The sequence below is a fragment of the Protomyctophum bolini genome (assembly GCF_963924005.1).
Source record: "Protomyctophum bolini genome assembly, chromosome: 1".
NCBI classification, from domain to species: Eukaryota; Metazoa; Chordata; class Actinopteri; order Myctophiformes; family Myctophidae; genus Protomyctophum; species Protomyctophum bolini.
In genome coordinates, this window is record NC_137862.1 from 33619607 (window position 1) to 33626501 (window position 6895).

The window sequence follows — 6895 nt, forward strand, 5'->3', positions numbered from 1 at the left end:
TAACTAGAAAATAAGGGCCCCTACTACTACAAAAATCATACTTTTTTAAAGATTACACAGTTGGAGAACATCTTAGGTAATTTGGAATGTTTTTCTAAGTACATTTAGGAAACCAGTACCAGTTCTGATTGGTTTAACGGTAATGAGCAGGTCAGATAGGTATGTAGGAGTGAGGGCATTTAAAGCCGTGTACTTTGAAATCAATGAGCCAGTGAAGTGATCTCAGTATGAGCATTGTGTTCAGTGTACACTGGCGGCATGGCATTTTACAGTAAATGAGCATATTTCCAGCATATTTTTTGGAAGACCAGTAAAAAGGACACCACAGCTATCTAACCGTTAGGAGACGAATGCATGGACCAGTTTTTCAAGAGCCAGACTGAGACAATGAGCTTCTTACTTTGGAGATGTTTTTTTAATGATAAAACGCTGTCCTATGTTACTAGTAACCTCAGACAACAGACAAGCCATTGAAGCCAATTAGGAATAGATTTCCTGCCTTTGACGCTTACAGTAGCACTTACTTACTACAAGGATCTCAGTCTTTTCTTTGTTCAGCTGTAGAACGTTTTTGGACAGCCGATGTCCATGTCATCCCATGTGAGAATGGTGTTCATAGGGTACAGCTCAACACCGTAGTCCCCCTCAGACCTTACACCAAGCTCAAGAACCTAGGGTTCAACCCCAGCCTGTTCAAGATGGATCCTGGACTTTCTGTCAATGACAGCAGGAGGTGAGGAGGGAATCTAAAACCTCTACCTCCCTGAACCCTCAACACAGGAGCCCCCCAGGGACGTGTCCTGAGCCACCTTCTCTACCCCATGTATACCTATGACTGACTGGCAGTGACTGCACACAGCTCCAACTTTAGTGTTCCAGTTTGCTTGAAAAGATGTTATGGGGGCCACCGACACTTCTCCCAGACAATCAGGCATATGAAGAAGCTAGCCAGAGTAAAGCAAAGTAAGCTTGGGAAACACAAATACCCAAGCCTATCATCGTCTACCATCTCTCTGTGGTACCAAGTGGGAGAATATAGTCACTATCGGGGAGAAACCTTGTACAGGCATGCAGTATAAATGTTTTATTTTATACCTCATTGTATGACAGTGTTGCACAAAAGTAGCAGAAATAGCTGATCTACAAGCTCACAGCACAAAACATTTTCACCTATAATAACATGCCAAAAGATATGGAAGGTTGAAAGTGGTTAAGTCTGTCTGTGGGTTTTATAAATATTTAACCAATGAAAAGTAATAACAACAGCGATGAGACACAGAAAGTCTATTCATTAATATATAATGATCTCTGATCTGTATGAAAGGCTGCACTCAGGTCTAACAACTCTAAAATGGCCACTGTTTAGTTTAGTTTATTTGATAATCTTCACAGTATTAATACAATTAGTATCAACATAAGGAAACTGTTACATAGTTAAAGGTGATCACAAGAATATGCTGAAGCTGAAAGCTTATAAGTGCCTATCCTGCATACAACAAATATAATTTTAGTTAGCCTACTCAAAATAAGTAAAATAATTCAAAGTACTGCAAATTTTTTTTTACCAGATTCAAAATACATAAACCAAAGACAAAAATCAATCCTACACCTTAACTATAAACTATAAAGAACGACCAGGATCGATATAAGGTTTATTTAAACTGTAATCATATGATCATTAACTACTTTGACGAGGGTTGTTTCAGTAATGTGATTAGTTCTACAATCAGTTTGTTACACACGACACAGATTGTGAAGTGTGCAATTGTTTATAGACAACCTTTTCAAATATTTAGCTTGGGAAAAAAATGTTGGCGATTGGTCTGTATAGGTGCTAGTTAAACATGGATAAAGTTTGTCCTTCTTAAGTAAGTGTGGTAAAACCATACATGAAAGAAATGGGACATCACAATACTGAGAACCGTTAACAATGTAGATCATTTGATGGGATATGGGAGACACTGTTAACTTTTTTTAGGGGTCAAGAGAACAGGTGGAAGGCAAGCTGCTCTATATCATCTCAAGATCACTGGGGCTAATGGGGAGAAATTACACAAGGTACACCGCTGTTTGGTACTTTGGTTACATACTGTAGATTTGGTTGTATTTGTGTAGGACAACTTTTAATCAACATGTTGCTATAGTTGTTTGGAAATATTAATACTAAACTATTTTAATGAAAAGCTTTTGAGCCACATAAATTAATTCACAGGTTATGAATGCTCTCTCAACAGATTTTGCGATTTGATATACATATTAGCATCAAAGTGGATAGGAAGTGAGATGAATGAATATGATGTGGGATGTTTGTGGCATTACGTTTAAGTTAGTTGTTTTCATAGCATAAGTTTGAACACTCATCATAACATGCACTGATTCAATATTATATTACAGATAAGATAATCAGAGTAAGTACGCCCCAGTGTTCCTGTGTGAATTAAAGGAGGTGTGAAAGAAAGGTGATTACAATGATGCACTGCAGCCCCAGCCACTTATTCATAATGACTGATTTATATCCAGTATATTAGTATAAATCAATATATAGTAATAGTTTAAATAAATAGTATTTGTTTTATAGTTTTGTTAAATGTTATTTATGTGAAACTGTATTCAAGGCCTATGAGAGATTTCTGATAATAGAGTTAAATCAAATCAAATTGGAAAACAATCTTCAAAACTCCACAGATGACAAAGATAACAAAAAAAAACGTTTTAACACCAACATAAACACCATTTGGTTCAACTGCTTGGTCAACACAAGTGGTGCTCCATCGCAGTAGCCTATAAGTCTTTCAATAAAAGGGAGATGTGCGCCACCTTCTGTTCATTGTTGTTCCCTGCTTAGTTTGCCTCTAGATTCAGAAGTTCACTTTGTGTTGTTACCCTTGTCTCATGTGTTGCTTGATATCAACCGACTTTGATGCAGTATTGAGGCTTTTTGTTAAATAGCTTCTGTTCTATGTCTCAACACCAGGCCTATAGTCTCTTAGGCCTATAGGCTACAGGTTCAGCTCCATGAGAGAGATTGGAACCAGATGGCCCTTGTGACGTTTATTAAAGGTTTACATTCTGTTTATGCCCTGGATGCTATGATGAAAAGAGCAGCAGGTTTGCCTTTGGAGCTTTGACAAAAAGCTATGGCAGGTCGCCGGTTGGCAGGTTTTATTTGGGGCAGACATCTGTCAAATTGTTGCACTTGTTCAGCATTAATAGTACCTAGTCTTCAAAATAAACCTAGAACTTTTTAGTGTGCTAAAATGTTCAAAATGTTACTTATTTTCTTGACATGTTACTAATCCCTCAAAGCCATATAATACATAACTTAGGCTACATACACCAGTAAAAATCCTCATTGTTAATTTATCCATTTGTACTCTGACTGTAAATTAAATTAAATGGACCCGTAAGAGTCAATGATTAAATTATTACTATTAACACTGAGGATTTTACAGAATACTGTTAGAGAAAATCGTCAAAATCATCCTCTCACCTCCCTTCATCCAACAGTAAAAGGACATAATGGAGAATTGTTTTCTCAGCCATGTGTGCCTCACATCTTTTTGCTTAGTAGCAGTGTTGGGCAATATTACTTAGGAGTAATATGTTACATATCACTTCTTTAAAAAGTAAGAACATTATATTACTTATTACTTTGTATCAAGAGTAATAATTACATTAGATAATATTACTTTTATAGTTTTTGAGGGGTGCTAGCCCCTCCTATGCACAGCTTTATGTGTGTCTGTCCGTTTGAGCACGGAATGCGCTGAGCTGATTGGCTGAGCACGGAATGTGATGTATGATGGAGTGTGATTTTTTTGCATATTCCATATTGGAACAATACTAAATATATATAAGTCAAAAATTAACTAAACAGCAGAACTAAATACACGGTGGCACAGTCGGTAGTGCTGTCGCCTCACTAGAAGGTCCTGGGCTGTGGGTGCTGGGGGCGTGTTCTCTCCTCCGCGTCATCAGTGCCCATACCCGAGGCGGGGTTGGCGAAAGGGCCTTTCTGTGTGGAGTTCTCCCCGTGTCCCCTATAGGGTAGTACTAGGGGAATACTGGAGAACTCGGGTCGCCGACTCTTCTTCATCTTTGCCGAGATTTCTTCCCCTTTCGCCGACTCTTCGTCACTTTCCGGTCCGAGTTCTGTCTGAGAACTCGGACGGAAAGTGACGAAGAGTCGCCGAAACGGGAAGAAATCTCGGCACTGGAGCGCGCATCTAGCTACTGCATGATGATCATGCACGCTGATCAGACAGCAGATCAATAAAAGCATGCAAAAGCATTCAGCTTTCACAAGTGTGCCCATATAGAGAAGGAAAATAATTAAGAATTCGGTGGCATTTCTCTCAGTCCCTGTCGCAGGGTAAACAAAACGTCATATAGCACATGGCTAATTGTACCGTGCCAGGGAGGAGGAGGAGGCGGAGCGGCTGTAACTTTCTCCAGGCCAATAATGGATTTAATCATTCCAAATAGGTCTCCATTCATTGCTACGGTCGACATGCTCGTCTCACTGTCACTCGCTTTTAGTTTTGACTAACGCAGGAGTTGGATAGTTGAGATTGTAGAGCTTGTAGATCTGTCTGTTTTTGCAGCTCCGGTGTCAGGGTAACAATAAGAAAAAATTATAGGCAGAGATGAAGTGAAGTTGAACAGCCAAGCAGCAGCAAGCTACGCTACGCTAAGCTAACATCACCACCACCATGGCTGGTGTTGTGTTAGCTTAGCAGCTAAGCCTTAGCTTCTTGCAATGCTATAGCGTTCTCACTGCGGTCTCACGGTGCAGGCACTGTGGGCTGCTGCTTGGAGAGGAGAGGCTACAGGCGGCTCAGCGGCTGCTATGACCAAATTGATTGTGTGCAACATGACAACTGTTTTAAAGTATTGTACAGTGACAACTATTGAAACTTTATTGTAAACAAACACTGCGGTCCACCCAGCTCCACCCCCCTGGCTACAGCAGGCAGCCAGCAGTGAGCCTGAGCACCGCGTCGAGCGTTGTTTCCTTCCTGAAAATGATCATTATCATCGCTCCCGTTGACTTTCATTCCCGTCCCGTCCCGATCACTTGATTAATATTTTTTTTTGGTTGTGTTGCTTTAGCATCGTTAGCACAGTAGCTAGCAGTAGCTAACATTCAGAAACTTGCAGCTGCAGCTGCTGAAAGTGCCCCGAAACGTGGAGAATATTCGGCAGAATCTGAAGAAGAGTCGTCGCGCGGCGAATCTTCTTAAGAGTCTGCCGAATATTCTCCACGGTTTGCCGACTTGTCTTGAGAAGTCGGCAAAAAGGGTAAATCCGCCGAGTGTTCTTGTTACCTACTAGGGTACCCTCACAAAAACATGCAGTAGGCTAATCCTAGTCTCTAAACTACCTCCCCGTGGTCAGCCTCCCCTCCAGCCTAATGGAGGGGAAACTCTCCCCTGTCAGGTGAAAAGAAGCAGCTTGGACTCCTCATGCATAGAAGGCAGCATGCTGCCCCCCAGGTTGGCAGAGGAAGTGAGGAATCTCCCAATGTGAATGAACCATTGTAAAGCGCTTTGAGCACTTGGAAAAGCGCTATAAAAATTCATTAAGTGTAGCGCCCAGGATTACATTAGATAATTGACACTGGGTGAAAAAATGGGTTTCAAAATCGTGGGATAAAAATGTAAAAGAAAAAGAGAAAATAACCGATCTACAAGCTCATAAAGTTTTTTTCATCCCCAAATCAATTCCAATAACCCATACTGCTCACCCGGGTGCCGTCTACATTCCAGCTGTCACCATCTCTCCGGACGTGTTTTTTTGTACGTCTCTAATTGTTATGATGCATTGAACATGGTGGGCCCTATTGCAAACAAGTGTAATACTTCATGGTGTCGTCCACAGTTAACAGATTTGTATTGAGTTGTGCTTGAAATGTACTGTAATTCTCCAATCTGTTAATAAATTCATCAATCAATCAATCAATCAATACTATATGCATGATTTGGACATTTGTTCTCATTTTGTTTGTTTTTTTCTTGACCATAAATGTTGGAATGTTATTTCGGCATGGCAAAGACCGATTTTTTATAACCCATCCTGATTGGCTAAGATTGGCATCTACAGTTTGCAGGAGTGGGTCGTTTTGAACAAAATGCCTAAAATTATGAATGCAGTGTCCAAATGTCGTGAAACTTCACATTGGCCTGTTATAGCACCACCAGGTGACTTATGAGGGCAAGAAGGGATACAATGTGCTAGTGGGGGTGGGGTGGAATCTAAAGAGGTGAGTCTCTTCAGATTCAGCAAAAAAAAAGAGAAAGAAAATAAAGAAAAAGAAACGAGGAAGTATTTGCTGGTTTAAGACCAGGCGTGCTGCAGCATTCTGGATTCTGGGGGCATACCGGAGGGCCAGCAAGGAGCTGGGAGTTACAGTAGTCAAACTTTGAGATGACTGTCAGGCCTGCCTGGATAGAGCTGGGAAGACTCCTGGGTCCTGTCAAGGAAGGGTCTGATCCTTCAGATGTTATAAAGTGTAAACCTACAGGAATGAGTGACCTCTGCAATGTGTGCCTCGAGGGACAGCTGGCTGTCCAAGACAACAGCCAGGCTCTTGATAGTTGGAACAATTAAGCCCCCAGGGAGTTTATGAAAATATTGAGATCCAGCAGGGGCAGTACTTTAAAACCTAGGAAGAGAAGCTCAGTCTTATCTGTGTTGAGCTTGAGGTAGTGGGAAGATATCCACTGTGAGATGTCAGCCAGGCATGCAGCAATGCACTCTTCAACTTGGAACCTTACCTTGGTGCTTTCACGGAACCGGTGGCCATTTTTTTGTTCCAGTTCAGAACCAACTTTTAGGGTTCTGACTTCTGAACCAATTAATCTTCAGTGGAAACACTCTGAACTGGTTCAATATT